Source organism: Trachypithecus francoisi, unplaced genomic scaffold, assembly GCF_009764315.1.
Source record: "Trachypithecus francoisi isolate TF-2019V2 unplaced genomic scaffold, Tfra_2.0 Lachesis_group1, whole genome shotgun sequence".
NCBI lineage: Eukaryota > Metazoa > Chordata > Mammalia > Primates > Cercopithecidae > Trachypithecus > Trachypithecus francoisi.
In genome coordinates this window covers 227,656-248,592 of record NW_022681454.1, presented here as the reverse complement: position 1 = coordinate 248,592, position 20,937 = coordinate 227,656, and the positions used below count along the sequence as shown (strand labels likewise).

Here is a 20,937-nt window from a genome sequence, read left to right as displayed (position 1 = left end):
CCCTGAATGAAGAGGAATTCATGACTTGCTAATTGAGGCATAGGAAGAATTGGTAGAGTTTAGTAGTTGTGGAGTTGCCTGCAGAGTGCAAAAAAAAAAAAGTATATGAGTAATGACCAGAGAACATTAAGCTGCATGGTTCAGAATAGGGCAAAATTGGGATGCTTGTGGATTAAGAGAGACTGTTAACACAATGACTATTAGATCACTACTCCTCAGATTATGGCTTTGATGTTTAAATGTAGGAGGGACATAGGAAATCTTCCCTGGAGAGGGCGTTGGTTTACAGTAACGAGGTGTATTAGTAAATTTGCAGAGTATTATGACTTGTAATATAAACACCAAAATATTACTAACATTGCTGATGGACTAAAGCAGTCAAAAGTAAAATAAATTACGTTAAAAAATTATTAGATGTCTGGGCGCGGTGGCTCACACCTGTAATCCCAGCACTTTGGGAGTCTGAGGCGGGTGGATCATGAGGTCAGGAGATCGAGACCATCCTCACTAACACAGTGAAACTCATCTCTACTAAAAATACAAAAAAATTAGCTCGATGTGGTGGCAGGCGCCTGTAGTCCCAGCTACTCGGGAGGCTGAGGCAGGAGAATGATGTGAACCTGAGAGGCAGAGCTTGCAGTGAGCCGAGATAGTGCCACTGTACTCCAAGCTGGGTGACAGAATGAGACTCCCATGTCAAAAAAACAAACAAACAAAAACAAACAAGCTCTTAATGGAACTCCTGGTGGTGCACAAGTTAGGGTGAAAGAATCAATAGTACCACCACAAATAAGATTGCCGTTATTGGGATTACCCTACTTTGAGGTTTAAGGAGGGACAGCATTACTTCTCATTTAGAGAGAAATTTGTAAGTCCTTCTGTGGGTCACAATAGTAGCTGAGTGTTGGTTCCATCTTTGGTTCCTTAATGTGTTTCCAGTTGTATTCAAAAGTAACGTGTCCAGATGCCAGGAAACTTTTTTTTTTTTTGAGACGGAGTCTTGCTCTGTTGCCCGGGCTGGAGTGCAGTGGCCGGATCTCAGCTCACTGCAAGCTCCGCCTCCCGGGTTTATACCAGTCTCCTGCCTCAGCCTCCGGAGTAGCTGGGACTACAGGCGCCCGCCACCTCGTCCGGCTAGTTTTTTGTATTTTTTAGTAGAGACGGGGTTTCACCGTGTTAGCCAGGCTAGTCTCAATCTCCTGACCTCGTGATCCGCCCGTCTCGGCCTCCCAAAGCGCTGGGATTACAGGCTTGAGCCACCGCGCCCTGCGATGCCAGGAAACTTGATAGCTATTGGGGTGGAAGGTATGATAGTAACATTGTTCTTTTGTGAGGGGGTTAGTTGAGATCAGAGAGATCCATCTCTCCAGACTTTAATGAGGACTTGTTATCCTGTCTGGTTATAAGGGTTTTGGGAGGGGTGGGGAGTCAGACTCAGAATTGTCTGTCCAAACTCCTGGATGACCTCTTGAAATTGAGTCGGGGATTTATGTACTGGGTTAATTTGGTGACCTCTGGGTGTAATATTGGGTTTGCATGTAGGAAGGGTCTCCAATATAGGACTTCAAAGAAACTAAGGCATAGATGTAATTTAGGGGCTGTTCTGATCTGGAGAATTGCCATGGGCAGAAGTTCTAGCCATGGTAAAGAGGTTTCCTGGCATCATTTGCTCAAGGTCCTTTTAATAGCTTGATTAGTCCTTTCTACCTTCCTGGGAGATTGTGGCTTTCAGGAGGAGTGTGAAAAGTATTTTATCCCTAGGGCTTTTGCCACTGTTTGAGTAGTTTGTGAAATAAAATATAGGCCATTGTTACTTTGTGAAGACTGTGGAGGCTCAAAGAGAAAATTTCTTTCAGAATGATCTTGGCAACTACCTGAATCTTTTCTATTCTAGTATGAGAGGCTTCAACCCAGGCAGTAAAGGCATCCCCAAGGATCAGGAGGTATTTGTAGCCTCAATAGGCTGCCAATTAATTAAAGTCTACCTACCATTCTTCCCACTGGCTAGGTTTTTTTGTTGCTGAACTAGCTGAATTAAGGGGAGTGGCTTAGGGCCTGGAGGATTATTATAGACCCAGATGGACAGGCTTCACAAACTTGTCAAAAAGAGGAGTTTTTTTTGGTTGTTTGGTTACAGCTGATGGAGATGGTCTCTTCTAAAGAGACAAGAATTATGGAGTGCCCTTATTGCTTTCTATTGGAGAACCTGGGGAAAATAAAGAACCTCTCCCAAGTTATACATTCTTTCAGATCCTAGGGTATACTGACATTTGATACCCCATTGCAGGGTGGGCAGGTTGTTAGGCAAAGTTGGGATAAGGGCCATAAGGAGTTCCCCAGAAAGGGTAGTGGCCCTTCCTGCTTGGCCAACCCTCTTGTTTGTCCAGGTAATCTCATCTTGGCACTTCTGGCAGCCCCAGCAATGAACTACAGCTTTCTGTGATAGGTGGATAGCCTACACAGTAGGGCAAAAAAATCTATGACCCATATTTAATAGGGGTATCCTTTGTTGTCAACAATCATTTCTTTCCAAATGGTGGCATAATTGTGGAATACTAAAATGGCATATTTGAAATCTGTATAAAAAGTACCTAACTCCGTGGTTCTTTTCTAGTTCTAGGGCTCTGCTCAGGGCCATGCACTCTGACTGCTGAGCTGAGGTTCCCAGAGATAATTTAAAGTTTTATAAACAAATAGTTTAAAAGTAAGATAATTGGTAGTATTAGGCAAAACTGAGAAACAGGCACAAAGGAGCTAATATATAGAGTGAAATAATTATTTAACTCAAAAATTGTATTTGTATTAAAGTAATAAAATCATAGTGTACTGCTGCATTTGTAGTAAATATTTGATTAATTACATTACAGCATTTGCTGATTATGGGTTTACGTAAAAATCATGCTATAAATATTCTGAAGTGTGGAGGGGTAGGGAAGGACAGTTGAAAGAAAGGTTGTTCCCAAGTACATGTCAGTAGCAAAGAGCAATTTCTAGAGTTTATATAGTTTCGTTAGAGGAAATATTTCTCCTTTATGTATCATAATTTATACATTTGCACACCCATATAACAAAATATCAATTGATTTAATTTTGTTAAATATTTACTAACAATGGGTGTTGAAGATAGATAGTCATTTATTTTGTTTGAAGAGGGTGTTTACTGTAATAAAGAGTGTTTTCTCTGGAGTCAAAGTTGCCTGTGTTTTAAAACTGGCTGCACTGTTGTGAGCAAGTAATTTTTCTCTGTGGCTCTGTTTCTCTTTAAAATAAGGATAATAATGCCTATGCTATGGAGTAACTGTGAAAATTAAATTTATTAACACATGTATAGTGTTACGATTAGTGTCTAGTACAAATTAACTATTAGTAAAATGTGTAGGCTGGGGGTGGGGGGTGGCTTACACCTGTAATCCTAACACTTTGGGAGACTAAGGTGGGCAGATCATGAGGTCAGGAGTTCGAGACCAGCCTAGTCAATATGGTGAAAGCCCGTCTCTACTAAAAATACAAAAATTAGCTAGGCTTGGTGGCTTACGGCTATAGTCCCAGCTATTCAGGAGGCTGAGGCAGAAGAATTGCATGAACCCAGGTGGTGCAGGTTGCAGTAAGCCGAGATTGTACCATTGCACTCCAGCCTGGGTGACAGAGCAAGATTCGGTCTCAAAAATAGTGTGTAAAAGCTGAATTTCATTAATACATGCTTTAACACAAATATATTTTAATTACATGAATTGCTCAACCAATAAATGGATGCATATTTCAATTCATTTTTTCATAATATGGTATACACAAGGAAATGCAATTCAGGATTAAAAGTGAGGAAATCTTGTCGCTTAAAACAATATGAACAAATTTGGAGGATAGTATGCTAAATGAAAATAAGCCAGACAATAGAATGTTGCTTACCAGATACTTGGGTATTTAGAAAAAAGCATTTGGAGAGATGTCTGTAAAATCATACATAATTACAGATGTCTAGGTAGAATAAGTTCAAGAAATCTATTGTACAGCATGGTGACTACAATGAATTGTATTTTTGAAAAATGCTGAGATGGTCAATGTTATGTGCTCTCATTACAAAAATAATTACTATGTGAATTACCTAGAAGTAAGCCTTTAACAGCATATATATATACTTCAAAACACCATGTTCTACAAGATAAATATGTATTTTATCTGTCAATTAAAAATGCATTTTAAAAACCATCGTAGAATAACGTTTCAAATGCTGGTCTGTCTTTGAATGTTACCAAAAATAGGTAGTTTTTGTGCTGTTTTTGTAATATAATAACCACAGAAACTCTTTTACCAGCATGTTTGAGACCCAGAACACTATATAAGACAAGATGATGTACTCTAGGGCTTTTGCTTTAAGTTTGAAGCACCTGGAGTTTCTAGTGCTGATGGTAATTATAGGGAAGACATTAAAAGGGTAACTTGCTAAAGGTCCCATAATTGGCCATTCCGTGAACAAAGTAAATGAATTTGCATTAAAAATCACTGAGATTAACAGCTGCCATACTCTCCAGAATTTTTCCAGAGAAGGTGACCAAGGACTTGGTTAAAATTAGGTGACTAAGAATGAAAAGAGAAGTTCCTCAGGATTGCGGTATCAATCTGGACAAAAAAGATCATTCCAAATTTTGAATCTACAGAGAGCATTCTATTATTTTCCAACACTTAAGATTCACATTCAAAAATAGAAGATTCTGCATGAAAAAATAAGTTTTGGTATAAGTATGTCATGGAAAACTTCTCTTACCATTAAGTCTCCTAAAAAATTTATCTGTAAGGTATATTTTCTCTGAAGAAATTTCAAAATTCTGATATTTTCTTCATATGGTGCTGACAATATGCAACCCACCCATATTAATGCTTTACCTATTCTAACAGTGTTATGCTTAAGACAGTTTGTGTTAGAACCTCAAAAATTTTCTTTCATAAGCAGAAAAACAATGCTGACTTAATTCTCTTACCTGTGAACACTAAAAGACTTATCTCAATTAAGTGATCTAAATGCTGCATGAAGAAGCTATAAATAACCTCAAAAAGTCCAATTAGGAACAATTTACCACATTAAAAAAATTCAAACTTATCAGAACCTAGAAAGTCCATGTGAGATTACATGGCATGAAGAGAACAGTGAGAAAACTGTGCCGTAACAAAAGGAGAGGAGCTGTGAGGCATACATAGCTGTGGATAAACGTAAAACAGAAATCCTCTTTAAGGAGCGCCTCTGCCCGGCAACTGCACCTTCTGTGAAGTGAGGAGTGCCTCTGCCCCGCTGCCCCACCGTCTGTGAAGTGAGGAGTGACTCTGCTGGGCGGCTCTATCATCTGGGAAGTGAGGAGCGCCTCTACCTGGCTCCCTGCACTCTGGGAACGAGGAGCGCCTTTGCCCGGCCACTGCACCGTCCGAGGCCACTGCACAGTCTTGGACATGAGGAGCACCTCTGCCCGGCTGCCACACCTTTTTGGACATGAGGCGCGCCTCTGTCTGGCGGCGGCACTAAAAAGTGAGGAGTGCCTCTGCTGGGCGGCCCTACCATTTGGGAAGTGAGGAGCGCCTCTCCTTGGCTGCTGCAGGGTCTGGGAAGTGAGGAGAGCCTTTGCCCAGCTGCTGTGCAACCCTTCAAGTGTGAAGTGGCAGCCTTGTGTGTGATCTTTATGCCCTCCCTAAGTCTGCATTTTTGACATTAAAGTTTACTTTTAAATGAACACAAAACAAAAAAACCCTCTTTAAATTCAGAACGACTCAGTTTTGTAGCCTGGGAACAGATGTCCTCTCCACATGCAGAATTAATGCCATTTCTTCACTATACATATTTTCAGTCTCTTACTTGCAACTACAAACTGACTTCAGAAAGAATATGGCTAATTATGGAGCATCTGTTACACACTCGGCACTTTATGTTTGTTCACTACAATTATATATTAAAACATTTCCATGACTTAAAAGATTTTCTAGCACGTACCTGAACAAATTGGCACACAATACATAAACTCATTTATGTCAAGTAAAAAGTGAAAGCAACAACTAAAGAAAACAGTTCATATAGGGTTCTCCAGTTAAAGCAACAAAATGAAATTTTCTAACCAGATAAAATATAACAATACACAAATTGTGAACTTGCGTCTAAAAATTTTCTGTGCACTGTTAAATTTTATAAAAATCATTCTTACAATTTCTCACCAGCTCACATCATAAATACTTAATGAAGTAAAAACAAATAAGAAACAAGTAAATTATAGCTCTAACATGAGTACCAGACAAATGAAAACAATTTACATGGGGAGAGTCTCAACAATTAGATTTTAGAGTAATTAAATCCAAAGAAATATAGATTTGATTTCAGAATGTTTTAGGTTTCTAAATTTCTAGTAAATTTTCCACCTTATAAAAGAATCATTGTTCCAATATTGATCTTTTCTTTAGAAAGTAGGTACAAACTCTGTGTTACACAAACACTATTACTTGCTCCATAATTTTTTTATACCTAAAGGTTTATTTTTAGAGCAATACATTTATATATTTAACTTGATGTAAATAAAAATGAAAAGTCCGTATGTGTTTGCAGGACAAGACGCTACATGTTCAAAGATAAATATGAGACATTTTTTAAAGTATTCAGGACTCAGAAATGGATAAATTATACTTTGATATAATCATAAAACGATCTGTAGTAAAAAATAATTGTACATTTAAAAATAAAGTGTATAACTGGACTGTGTAATACAAAGGATAAAAACTTAAGGTGATTAATAACTCATTTACTCTGATGGATTTTTTTTTTTTTTTGAGATGGAGTCTTGCTGTGTCACCCAGGCTACAGTGCAGTGGTGCTATCTCGGCTCACTGCAAGCTCCACCTCCTGGGTTCATGCCATCCTCCTGCCTCAGCCTCCTGAATAGCTGGGACTACAGGCATCCACCACCACGCCCAGCTAATTTTTTGTAGTTTTAGTAGAGGTGGGGTTTCACCGTGCTAGCCAGGATGGTCTTGATCTCCTGAACTCGTGATCCTCCTGCCTCGGCCTCCCATGGTGCTGGGATTACAGACATGAGCCACCACGCCCAGCCTACTCTGATGGATTATTACATGGTGTATGCCTGTATTCAAATAATTGATATATGCCAGAAATATATATACATACTATGTGCCTACAAACATTTTAAGAAATTTAAATAAAAAGAACATGGAACAATATTCTTCAATTTATTTGCTGTTTAAAGCCAGAGGAAACATATTACTAGAAATATCATTCAACTATGTTATCAACTATGTTTCTCACCTGTATGAATTCTCTGGTGTACAGTAAGGGTTGAGGACCAAGTAAAATCTTTGCCACATTCTTCACATGTGTAGGGTTTCTCCCCAGTATGAATATTTGTATGTTCATTCAGGCTTCTGGACCGTCTAAAGGCTTTGCATATTCTTTACATTTGTAGGGGTTCTCTCCAGTATGAGTTTTCTTTTTTTTTTTTTTTTTTTTTGAGGCGGAGTCTCGCTCTGTCGCCCGGACTGGAGTGCAGTGGCCGGATCTCAGCTCACTGCAAGCTCCGCCTCCCGGGTTTACGCCATTCTCCTGCCTCAGCCTCCCGAGTAGCTGGGACTACAGGTGCCCGCCACTTCGCCCGGCTAGTTTTTTGTATTTTTTTTAGTAGAGACGGGGTTTCACTGTGTTAGCCAGGATGGTCTCGATCTCCTGACCTCGTGATCCGCCCGTCTCGGCCTCCCAAAGTGCTGGGATTACAGGCTTGAGCCACCGCGCCTGGCCCAGTATGAGTTTTCTTATGTTCATTCAGTGCAGAGGACTGTCTAAAGGCTTTGCCACATTCTTCACATGTGTAGGGTTTTTGCCCAGAATGAATTCTCTTATGTTTAGTAAGGTGTGAATATCTATAAAAGGCCTTGCCACATTCTTCACATTTGTAGGATTTCTCTCCAGTATGAATTTTCTTATGCTCATTCATGCTTGTGGACCATCTAAAGGCTTTACCACGTTCTTTACATTTGTAGGGTTTCTCTCCAGTATGAATTTTCTTATGTTCAGTGTTGCAGACCATCTAAAGGCTTTGCCACATTGTTCACATGTGTAGAGTTTCTCTCCAGTATGATTTCTCTTATGTTTAGTAAGGGTTGTGGACCTATTAAAGGCTTTGCCACATTCTTCACATGTGTAGGGTTTCTCTCTGATATGAATTATTATGTTTGTCAAAGTTTGAGGATGAGGTAAAGATTTTGCCACATTCTTCACATTTGTATCCCTCCAGCATGTATTCCATTACGTTAATTTAGTTGGAGGAACTTGGGAAATTATCTGCCACATTTTTTACACTTAAATGATTTCTCAATATGTCTTATGTTTGAATTTCAAAATTTATGAAAAACTTTGACATATGTATTACACTGAATTATTTTGCTCTGGGTAGTTGACAAGCATTGGTAAAGTCCATTATAACCTCCTTTCTGCACTTTACTCTTATTCACACTTTTACAGCCCTTCCTTAATTGTAAATTCTTCTCTCCACATTTCTCATATCTTCTCAGTATAAATTTGTGAATGAATCTTCTTTGCCCTGTGCTGGCCAAAGGTCTCGGGTAAAATGAGAACACACACCTGAAAGAAATAAAAATAACAAATCCCACTTACTAGATTCATATGAATATACTTTGCATATGAATATACTTACTTTAATATATAAACTTATACAAAGTACATTAGTAAGATGGCACAACAAAATACCACAGGCCATAATTCCTTCACAGACATATACATGTAACTAACATATACTGATCAAAATGCTTTTGTGCAAAATCTGTAAATGAGTTAATTTTATGTAATGCCTCAGGTAAGAACAACGCCAAGAGCCCACATAGAACAGAAAGGAAAATTTGTTACATTTACACAGCTCTTCCTCCTCCCCAATATAGCATTATATCTTTAGGAGTAAACTGCCAATTACCGGGTTCTGTCTTTAAAAAGAAGAAAAATACTAATGCACATATTCTTAACTTCTGGCTTTTGGTGGTCTTTACAAAATCTGGTTCCTGTCTCCAGTAATACAGTGCTGAAAGAAACAATGGTATACTTGGAAAGGACAGCTTGGGTTTGCTGAGACAAACTGTAAATGTTTCAGGAGCAGACTGCAGTGTTAAATACAGAAAGTAGGTAGAGCAATGATTACAGATTGTTAAGAAGAAATATGAACAAACCCTTTTAACTGAAAAACATGAAATTCCAGACAAGACACATCCTTGGGCCGGGCGCGGTGGCTCAAGCCTGTAATCCCAGCACTTTGGGAGGCCGAGACGGGCGGATCATGAGGTCAGGAGATCGAGACCATCCTGGCTAACATGGTGAAACCCCATCTATACTAAAAAAAAAAATACAAAAAACTAGCCGGGCGACGTGGCGGGCGCCTGTAGTCCCAGCTACTCGGGAGGCTGAGGCAGGAGAATGGCGTGAACCCGGGAGGCGGAGCTTGCAGTGAGCTGAGATCCGGCCACGGCACTCCAGCCCGGGCGGCAGAGCGAGACTCCGTCTCAAAAAAAAAAAAAAAGACACATCCTTGAAACATGTATGGGCGGCTCCCATAATCTCTATCAAAGACAATTGGTTTCAGACTATGGCAGGACAAAACAACATTGTAAAGATTGTGACAAATGGCTTTTTGTTAATCTTCAAATAACAAGCAAATATTACAATGCATACAAAATATTAGGGTGACATGGCCAAATGAAAAAATTTAAAGGTTTTCAGAAAACAACCATAAAAATGAAGATGTGCAAATTTTTAAAATTTAACCTGAATATTCTCAGTGAGCTAAATGGAAATACATAAAACTAAATCAGAAAAATGAGAATCAATGAAAACATTAAAAACATAAATAACAGACATCATGGAGGTGAAAAAAACAAAAATAATGACAGGAATTTTCAGAAGTAAAAAAAGGATATAAAAAATTAAGAAGCTCAACAGACTTCAACTAGGATACACACACACAGATTTATAGCAAGGCACATATATAAGCAAAGTTTCAAAATTCAAAGACAGGAAGAGAATCTTAGGAGCTGCGAGATAAAAGTGATGTGTCATTTATAAGTGTGGTCTTATGAGATAACCAGTAAATCTGGCAATAAATTTTTTTCAGACCAGAAGGAATTGTGATAAAAAGTGCTGAAAGAAAAATAACTTCTAAGTGGGAATAATACAACCAGCAAAACTGTCTTAAAAATGAAAAAAAAGTAAAGACCTTTCAAAATAACCAAATGCTGAAAAAGTATATTAGCACATCTCCCTTAAAAAAAGATTTCTGAAGGAAGTGTCTTTCACTGGAAATAACAATGCAAGAAAACAAAACATGATCATATGAAAATACATAACTTTCTGAAAAAGATATGCACATATACAAATATAAGGTTCTGTACCATTATAATATTGCAGAAAATATTTTAATTATTCTCTAAAGTTTTAAAGATAAAAGCATAAAAAATCAAACTTAATAATCTGTTAATATACAACATAAAATATGATACCTCAATAACAAAGTTGGGGGAAATGTATGAAGAAGAATGTTCAGGCCGGGTGCGGTGGCTCAAGCCTGTAATCCCAGCACTTTGGGAGGCCGAGATGGGCGGATCACGAGGTCAGGAGATCGAGACCATCCTGGCTAACACGGTGAAACCCCGTCTCTACTAAAACATACAAAAAAAAAAAAAAAACTAGCCGGGCGAGGTGGCAGGCGCCTGTAGTCCCAGCTACTCGGGAGGCTGAGGCAGGAGAATGGCATAAACCCGGGAGGCGGAGCTTGCAGTGAGCTGAGATCTGGCCACTGCACTCCAGCCCGGGCAACAGAGCGAGACTCCGTCTCAAAAAAAAAAAAAAAAAAAAAAAAAAAAAGAATGTTCAAATGCAAATGAAGTTCTTACCAGTTTAAGATATATGATTTTAACTTTATGAAATCTTATGTAATTCCCAAGATACCACAAAGTATCTGTATAGATACACAAAAGTATAAGAAGTCCTATCAATATAAAAATAGAAAAGACACAAAGGAAGACAGAGAAAGGCAATAAGGGACAAAGGTATAATAATCAAGTAAAACAATTAAAAGATGACTAAGTCTCTCTAATTAAGCAAATTAAGTATTTTTGAAGTAAACTTTCTATTCAAAATAGATGCCACCAAATTAAAAAGCAAGATCCAACTTGCTTTTCAATAAGAATCACTTGAGATCTAATGATTAAACGAGACTGAAAAAGGCAAGATGAAAGAAAACATTTCGTGCAAATAAAAAAAAGAGGTCAAGATTATCTAATGCAAAGTACATCTTAAGTCAAAACTGTAATATTTCATAAAATATACTTTAAAGGCACAAGAGACCAAGAAGGACATTAAACAATAAAAAGCTTCATTTACTGTGAACCCATGACAAATGTGTATATATATATATAAATTGTGTGTGTGTGTGTCAGTGTCACATTAGGGTTCCAAATATAAAAATCAAACACTGACAAAGCAAGACAGAGGAAGCAATATAATTATAGTAGATTTTTTTTTTTTTTTTGAGATGGAGTCTCACGCTCTGTTGCCCAGGCTGGAGTGCAGTGTCGTGATCTTGGCTCACTGCAAGCTCTGCCTCCCGGGTTCACGCCATTCTCCTGCCTCAGCCTCCCCAGTAGCTGACACTACAGGCACCCGCCAACATGCCTGGCTAATTTTTTGTATTTTTAATAGAGATGGAGTTTCACCATGTTAGCCAGGATGGTCTCAATCTCCTGACCTCGTGATCTGCCCACCTCAGCCTCCCAGAGTGCTGGGATTACAGGTGTGAGCCACCACGCTTGGCCTGTAGTAGAATATTTCAATACCCCAATTTCTGTAATGAATAATCAAAAAAGAATATCATAAGAAAAGAGAAGACTTGAAGCAGTATATGGCAGTTATGCCTAAGAGAACCGTAGAGAATACTCCGCAACAACAGCAGGATATACACACTTCTCAACAGCTCATACAATGTTCTCCTTGATAAACCACCTGTTAGGCCACAAAAAAAGTCTTAAAATATGTTTTTAAATAGAAATTTTACGGATAGCTTTTAATGACCAAACTGGAATGAGAGTATAAATTAATAAAAGAAAACTAACACTGACATATTTATAGAAATTAAAAAATACAGTCTTCAGCATGCTCTTGTTCAAATTTTGAAATATTATGAAGATGTCTAGACTGCTCAGTGTAATCTACAGATTAAACGAAATCCCAGTCAAATTTCTAATCAAGTTCTTGCAGAAATAGAAAAAGCAACCCCAAAGTTATATAGAATTTCAAGGGACAATAAAGCACCCAACAATTAAAAAAAACGTTGGAGGCACCACGGCTCATGATTTCAAAGCGCATACAAAGCAAAAGAATTAAAACAATTTGGCCGGGCACGGTGGCTCAAGCCTGTAATCCCAGCGCTTTGGGAGGCCGAGACGGGCGGATCACGAGGTCAGGAGATCAAGACCATCCTGGCTAACACGGTGAAACCCCGTCTCTACTAAAAATACAAAAACTAGCCGGGCGAGGTGGCGGGCGCCTGTAGTCCCAGCTACTCCGGAGGCTGAGGCAGGAGAATGGCGAAAACCCGGGAGGCAGAGCTTGCAGTGAGCTGAGATCTGGCCTCTGCACTCCAGTCCGGGCGACAGAGCGAGACTCCACCTCAAAAAAAAAAAAAAAAAAAAAAAAGAATTAAAACAATTTGATATGGGTATAAAGCTGAACAGCTAGATTAATAAAATAAAATCCGGCATAAATATACACTATCACACATATGGTTGAATGAAGAGTAATTTGTACACTCATAATTATTGTAGTACTGTTACTGAAAGCAAATAAATGAAAGCAATGCAAATTTCTCACCAAATGAATGGATAAATTTGTAACATTAAAATAATGAAATACTACTCAGTTTGTAAAAAGCAAAAAAACTCTAACAAGTGTAATAAAGATAAATCTTGATGACATTGTGTGACATGAAATAAGTCAGCCATGAAGACACAAACTGTGTGAATCAACTCACATGAGATATCTAAAGCAGTTTGACTCTAAAATAGAAAACAGAATTGTTTTTGTAAAGGACCAGAAAACAGAAAAAGTAGTTAGTTGTTTAATGTGTTTTCAGTGTTGGCTTCGCAAGATAAACACATTCTAAAGATATAGTACGTAACAATGTCAATATAATTATATACGTAACAATATCAATATAATTAATATGACTGAACTCAAAATTTAAAAAAAATTAAGATGGTAAAGTTTGTGTTTTGACAATTAAAACAATATCTAAATAATATCTAAAATAGACACAGAAGTTTGACAGTTTTTGAAATCTTCAAATCACAAGTGTTTCTCCCCCACACACAAAAACATAGATTTACAAATAAATAGAGGGTAAAATTAGGAGAATTTCAAGGACTACTCAGCTAGGCAGGGTAAAACCACCATTGTATACACATAAACCGAACAAGTATACAACTCATAAACACTAACAGGAACAATATGCATATAGATAAACAGAGACTCTTATAATAGAAATAGACATATAACTGATCCATATTTGACTTGTGCTCCATAGTCTTTTTATTTTTTATTTTTATTTTTTGAGATGATGTCTTGCTCTGTCACCCAGGCTGGAGTGCCTTGGCAGGATCTTGGCTCACTGCAACCTTCGCCTACCAGGTTCAAGTTATTCTCCTGCCTCAGCCTCCTGACTGGCTGGGATTACAGGTGCTCACCACCACACCCAGCTAATTTTTGTATTTTTAGTAGAGACAGGGTTTCATCCTGTTGGTCAGGCTGGTCTTGAACTCCTAACGTCAAGTGATTCACCCACTGCAGCATTCCAAAGTGCTGGGATTACAAGTGTGAGCCACCATGCCCAGCCATGCTCCACAGTCTTATGGCATACACAGCTGAATATTGTCATACACAATGAAAACATCCTTGTCCGAGATGTCAGAAAAAAAGTGCTCTGCTCTTTCCTGTTTAGGATGGTATCAGTCATTGATTTGTCATACATGGCCTTTATTGTGTTGTGGTACATACCATCTATACCTAATTTGTTGAGTTTCTTTTTTTTTTTTTTTGAGGCGGAGGCTCGCTCTGTCGCCCGGGCTGGAGTGCAGTGGCCGCATCTCAGCTCACTGCAAGCCCCGCCTCCCGGGTTCATGCCATTCTCATGCCTCAGCCTCCCGAGTAGCTGGGACTACAGGCGCCCGCCACCTCGCCCGGCTAGTTTTTTGTATTTTTTAGTAGAGACGGGGTTTCACCGTGTTAGCCAGGATGGTCTCGATCTCCTGACCTCGTGATCCGCCCGTCTCGGCCTCCCAAAGTGCTGGGATTACAAGGCTTGAGCCACCGCATCCGGCCTGAGTTTCTTAAAGGCATGTTGAATGTTGTATTTTGCCAATACTCCTACATACACAATAAAAATAAAGATATCTAGATGTCTAGCAGCAAACCTAATTAAACAGGTAAACACTCTCTACACTGAAAATTATTATAACATCGATAAAAAACTGAAGAAGACATGAGAAATTGAGATTTTTTTGCTTATGAATTGAAAAAATATAAAAGTGGCTATACTACCCAAGGTGATCTACAGATTATGTAATCGCTACCAAAATACTAATGAGTTTTTTCACAGAAATGGAAAAAAAAAAAAAAGCTTAAAATTTATGAGGAACCACCAAAGACCCACAAATGGCAAAAGTAATCCTGAGCAAAAAGAACAAAGCTGGAAGCATCTCATTACCTGGCTGCAAAACATACTATAAAATTATAATGAGCAAAACAGGATGATACTGACATAAAAACAAATAAACAGGTCAAAGTATCCAGTGAGCCCAGTAATAAATTCGTGAACCTAGAGCCACGTGATTTTCAACAAAGATATCAAGAACACACATTTGGAATAAGACTGTCTTTTCAATAAATGGTGCTAGAAAAATTGATTATCTACATATAAAAGAAACTAGGCCCCTACCTCTTATGATATAAAAAACTCAATCACAAATAAAGATTTAAATAGGAAACCTAAACCTATAAAGCTATTTGAAGTAAACATAGAGGAATGCTTTACAACATATTGCAGAACAAAGAATTTTTAAGACTTCAAAACATACACAAAAATATGCAAATGGGATTACAACAAACTAAGAATGCTTTGCACAGCAAAGAAAACAACAGAGCGAAGAGATAATCTATAGAATGAAAGAAAATATTTGCAAAATATACATGAGAGGAAAACTTACAGAATATATAACAAACAACAAATATAACACATAATTTGAAACTAGGGAAGAGACATTAAGAGACATTTTTCTTTTTTTTTTTTTTTTGAGATGGAGTTTCACTCTTGTTGCCCAGGCTGGAGTGCAATGATGCTGTCTAGGCTCACTGTTGCAGGAAGTCAGGGACCCCAAACGGAGGGACTGGCTGAAGCCATGGCAGAATAATATAAATTGTGAAGATTTCATGGAAATGTATTAGTTCCCCAAATTAATACTTTTATAATTTCTTACTCCCGTCTTTACTGCAGTCTCTAAACATAAATTGTGAAGATTTCATGGACATTTATCACTTCCCCAATCAATACTCCTATAATTTCCTATGTTTGTCTTTAATCTCTTAATCCTGTCATCTTTGTAAGCTGAGGATGTGTGATGATTGCGTTAACTGCACAAATTGTTCATAAAGCATGTGTGTTTGAACAGTATGAAATCTGGGCACCTTGAAAAAAGAATAGGATAACAGTGATGTTCAGGGAACAAGGGAGATAAACCATGCCTGGGAGCCGGGCATGATAGAGTTGTATTTCTCTTATTGCCGAAAATGGGCAAGAGAAATATCGCTGAATTCTTTCCCCAGTAAGGAATATTAATTAACAGTCCTCTGAAAAGAATGCATTCCCAGGCGGAGGCCTCTAAAATGGCCAGTCTGGGAGTGTCTGCCTTATGCAGTTGTAGATAGGGATGAAACACGCCCTGGTCTCCCGCAGCGCCCCCAGGCTTGCTAGGATTAGGAAATTCCAGCCCGGCGAATTCTAGTCAAGACTGGTTCTCTGCTCTTGAACCCTGATTCCTGTTAAGATGTTTATCAATGACAACACGTGCACAGTGGGACAAGAAACTTCATCAGCAATTCTAGTTTTGCCCTGGCCTTGTGACCTTGCCTTGCCCATCTGCCTTGTGATATTTTATTGCCTTTGAAGCATGTGATCTCTGTGACCCTATTTGTACATTCCCTCCCCTTTGAAAATCGCTAATAAAAACTTGCTAGTTTTGCGGCTTGCGGGGGGCCTTCACAGAACCTGCCGACATGTGATGTCTCCCCGGACACCCAGCTTTAAAATTTCTCTCTTTTGTACTCTTTCCTTTTATTTCTCAGACCGGCCGACACTTAGGGAAAACAGAAAAGAACCTATGTTGAAATAATGGGGGCTGGTTCCCCCAATAGCTCACTGCAACCTTCGCCCCCTGGGTACAAGCGATTCTCCTGCCTCAGCCCCCTGAGTAGGTGGGATTACAGGCGCCTGCCACCATGTGTAGCTAGTAGAGAAGGGGTTTTCACCATGTTGGCCAGGCTGCTCTTGAACTCCTGACCTCAGGTGATCCGCCCATCTCAGCCTCACAAAGTGCTGGGATTACAGGCATGAGCCACTGTGCCCGGACTAAGAGGCATTTTTCAAAACAAGAAATACAAAAGGCCAAGAACATGCAAAGATGCTCAACATCACTAATTATCAGAGATATGCAAATCAAAGCCATAATAAGATACGACTTCACTGCAGTTAGAATGACTGTAATTAGAAAGGCAAAAAAAAAAAATTATTAGTGAGAATGTACATAAAAGTTAACATATAAGGCTGGTAAGATTGTAAGTTAGTACAGCTATTATAGAAAAAAATGTATCACAGGGTGACATATATTTAAGCAATAAACATCATAATTTAAGATTTTTTTTGATTCTAAGACAATAAAATGTTGACCATGTAAGAAAAAAAGAATTCAAATTGCTAGATCATATGTTACAGAAATAAACCAGATAAACTGAGACAAATTCCACATGATCTTACACATATGTGGAATGTAATAAAAACATAGATGGTGAAGGTTTCATGCAACTGTTCTTAGCAATCGCTTTTTGGATATGACATCAAAGGCTCAGGAAACAAAAATATGGACATACACATAGTACTACATCACTGTATCCTAACTATTCCAAGAATATCTAAAGCAGGACTTTAAATAGATATTTACATATGCATGTTCTTCATTATTATTTACACAAGACAATTCCTGGGAACAACACAAATGTCCCTTTAGAGATCAGTATTAGATTTTTAAAATGTGACATATACATACAATGAAGTATTTCATTTTAAAACAAAGATATTCTGACACATTTTACAAAAACAAAGCCTGAGAACATTACATTATATAAAATAGTCAAAAAGAAACAGACATTATATAATTACACTAATAATATGGAAATCAGCCAAAATTATAGAAACAGGAAGTAAAATGGTGTTCTTCAGTAGCTGAAGAAAAAGGAAAAAAAGAGCTAAGTTAAATTGTTTATAATGTATTAAATTTTACTTTTGTAAGATAAAATTAATCTAGAGATCCATTGCAAAAAAAAGTAAACGTACTTAATACCATTAGACTGTACACTTGAAAATGTTTAATGTAGGGAAAAGCAAGAGAGATCAGACTGTTACTGTGTCTATGTAGAAAAGGAAGACATCAGAACAATCTGCATTTTGAACAATGATGTCTGTTGGAGAATGTGCAGTAGCAAAAATCGAAAGTTGGAGTGGGGCCAAGTGATCTATTTACTTGTGCTGACCAAATTTTTTCTTCAACTAATTTTTTAAGTTGCCTCTGGAGTTAATGTTCTTTTACTATTCAATTTTGGATCCCCTCTTAAGATAGAGAACAAATTTGACATGGCATAAGTAGGGATGCCTAGAGTTGGCCGAAATTAATTAATATCTCCTAGCAACTTTTTGAAAGTCATTTAATGTTTTTGCAGTGAGCCAAGATCACGCCACTGCACTCCAGCCTGGGTGACAAGAGCGAGACTCTATCTCAAAAAAAAAAAAAGGAAACCGTTTTAATGTTTTTAGTGTGTCTTTTCTTATTTCTATTTTTTGTGGTTTAATTTTCCTTTCCTCTACCTGCATCCCCAAGTAATGGAAAGGAATAGAGGTTTGAATCTTATCAGATGCTATTGTCAGTCCTGGGTTGGCAACCTCAGTCTGCAGAAATGTGTAACAGTCAATTTGTCTCTCGTTTCTGCAGCACACAAAATATCATCAACATAATGAATAATAGTCTGAAAACCTGTCTCTAACTGGTTGAAGAGCTTGAGCTGCAAAAGTCTGACAAATAGCTGGACTATTAAGCATTCCCTGAGGCAACACTTTCCACTGAAACCTGGTGGCTGGTTCTTTATTATTTGTGGCTGGTATAGTAAAAGCAAATTTTTCAAAATCCTGTTTTGCCAGAGGAATGGTAAAAAAGCAGTCCTTCAGATCAATTATAATTAAAGGCTAACCTTTGGGGATCATGGCCGGATAGGGCAACCTGGGTTGAAGAGCCCCCATGGGTTGAATTACAGTATTAACAGCTGTTAAGTCGGTCAGCATGCACCATCTGCTGGATTTTTTCTGAATTACAACCAGGAGAATTCCAAGGCAGAAATGAAGGCTCAATATGTCCCTTTTCTAATTGTTCCTTTGCTAGTAAGTGTAAAGCCTCCAGCTTTTGTTTCGGTACCAGCCACTGATTTACCCATACATGTTTTTCTGTTTTCCAAGTTAATGGAATGGGTTTTGGAGGCTCTACAGTGGCCACTCCTAAAAATGATACTCTATTCCTTTTCTTTCTTGATTTCCCTCAGCCTCAGTTGGGACTTTAATGGCATCTCCACGCTTCCCTAGTCCCTTTTTAGGGAGATATCCCATTTTACTCATTATTTTTTGACTCACGGGGCTGTATAGGGAGACTGGGATAGTAATCTCTGCATGGCATTGTTGTAACAAGCCTCGGCCCCATAAATTGATTGGAATAGAAGTGATCATAGGTTGAACTGTACTTTCTTATCAGGTCCTAGACAAGGTAAAATCATGGCACTTTGATACACTTCTGAGGTGGTGCCTTGTGGGGAAAAGAGAGATCAGACTGTTACTGTGTCTATATAGAAAGAAGTAGACATAAGAGACTCCACTTTGTTCTGTATTTGAGATGCTGTTAATCTGTGACCCTACCCCCAACCTTGTCCTTGTAAGAGACATGTGCGGTGGTGACTCAAGGTTTAACAGATCTGGGCTGTGCAGGGTGTGCTTTGTTAAACAAGTGCCTGAAGGCAGTATGCTTGTGAAAAGTCATCACCATTCTCTTAATCTCAACTACCCAGGGACACATACACTGCAGAAGGTCGCAGGGACCTCTGCCTAGGAAAGCCAGGTATTGTCCAAGGTTTCTCCCCATGTGATAGTCTGAAATATGGCCTCGTGGGAAGGGAAAGATCGTTCCCCAGCCTGACACCCACGAAGGGTCTGTGCTGAGGACTAGTATAAGAGGAAAGAAGGCCTCTTGGCAGTTGAGATAGAGAAAAGCATCTGTCTCCTGCCGGTCGATGGACGATTTTATGTTCTGTTGACTGAGAAAGGAGAAAACCGCCTTAGGGCTGAAGGTGGGATGTGCTAGCGGCAATGCTGCTCTTTATGCACTAAAAAGGTTTATGGAGATGTTTGCATATGCGTATCAAGGCACAGCACTTTTCCTTAAACTTACTCATGTCACAGAGATCTTTATTCATATGTCTTACTGCTGACCTTCTCCCTACTATGATCCTATTATCCTGCCACTTCCCTTTTTCTAAGATGGTAAAGATAATGGTCAATAAATACTGAGGGAACTCAAGAGACCAGTGCTGGCGTGGGTCCTCTGTATGCTGAGCGCCGGTCCCCTGGGCCCACCTTTTCTTTCTCTATACTTTGTCTCTGTGTCTCATTTCTTTTCTCAAGTCTCTTGTTCCACCTAACGAGAAACACCCACAGGTGTGGAGGGGCAGGCCACCCCTTCAGTACCTATGCCAACAAATCCTGTAACAGGCTTTTGTTTAGGCCAATTTTTTGGCCATCCATTGATTTAAGGTGATGATAGAGACATCAGCCCCGGTATCCACTAATCCTTCAAATTGCTTTTCCTGAATAGTGACTGTACACTCAGGTCTATCCTCTGAGATGGGAATATCCCAAGAAGCAGCTTTTCCAGCAGGGATGATACTTCTAAACCCTCCTGCTCTTTCTGTTTTCTTTTCCCCAATTGTAATATAAGACAAAGGCAGTATTTGAGCAATTCTATCACTTGGATTGTCACTCCAGGGAACAGTGGAGCTGATCACTAACTTAATTTCCCCTTTATAATCTGAATCAATTACCCCAGTATGAATTTGGACTCCCTTCAAATTTAGACTCGATCTCCCTAAAATAAGGTCTACCGTCCCTTCTGGCAGTGGGCCATATACCCCTGCAGGAATCTTTCGTTGGAGCTCTCCAGGGAGTAAAGAGACCATTTGAGTGGAACATAAATCTACTGCTGTGCTGCCTGCTGTGGCAGGGGGCACTGTTGTACTGTTGTTTGACAGCTGGTTGTCTGACAATTGGTTGACTCCCTGAAGTGGTGGTATTTGCTGCGGGGGGGGGTTGTTGTCCCTGAAAACCCTGAGGAACAAATGGCTGAATTGGGAATGCACCGGTTTGTTGTGGGGCCTGAGACTGGCCCCTCTTCCTGTTTCTCAACAATGGTTGCTGATTTTTATCAAACTTAGAATGTCATTGATTAGCCCAATGTTTTTCTTTTCCACATCTTGGACACAGGCCA

At 38.9% G+C, this 20,937-nt stretch overlaps 1 long non-coding RNA gene across 1 annotated transcript in view; it reads right to left on the bottom strand.

Annotated features, from left to right (window-relative positions):
• Positions 1-7,776: 7,776 nt before the first annotated feature.
• The window catches only part of LOC117084996, a 24,892-nt gene continuing 11,731 nt past the window's right edge, over positions 7,777-20,937 (bottom strand). Inside the window, exon 2 of the long non-coding RNA XR_004437741.1 lies at positions 7,777-8,620. This is a non-coding gene — a long non-coding RNA (uncharacterized LOC117084996). The remainder of the gene's footprint in view (positions 8,621-20,937) is intronic.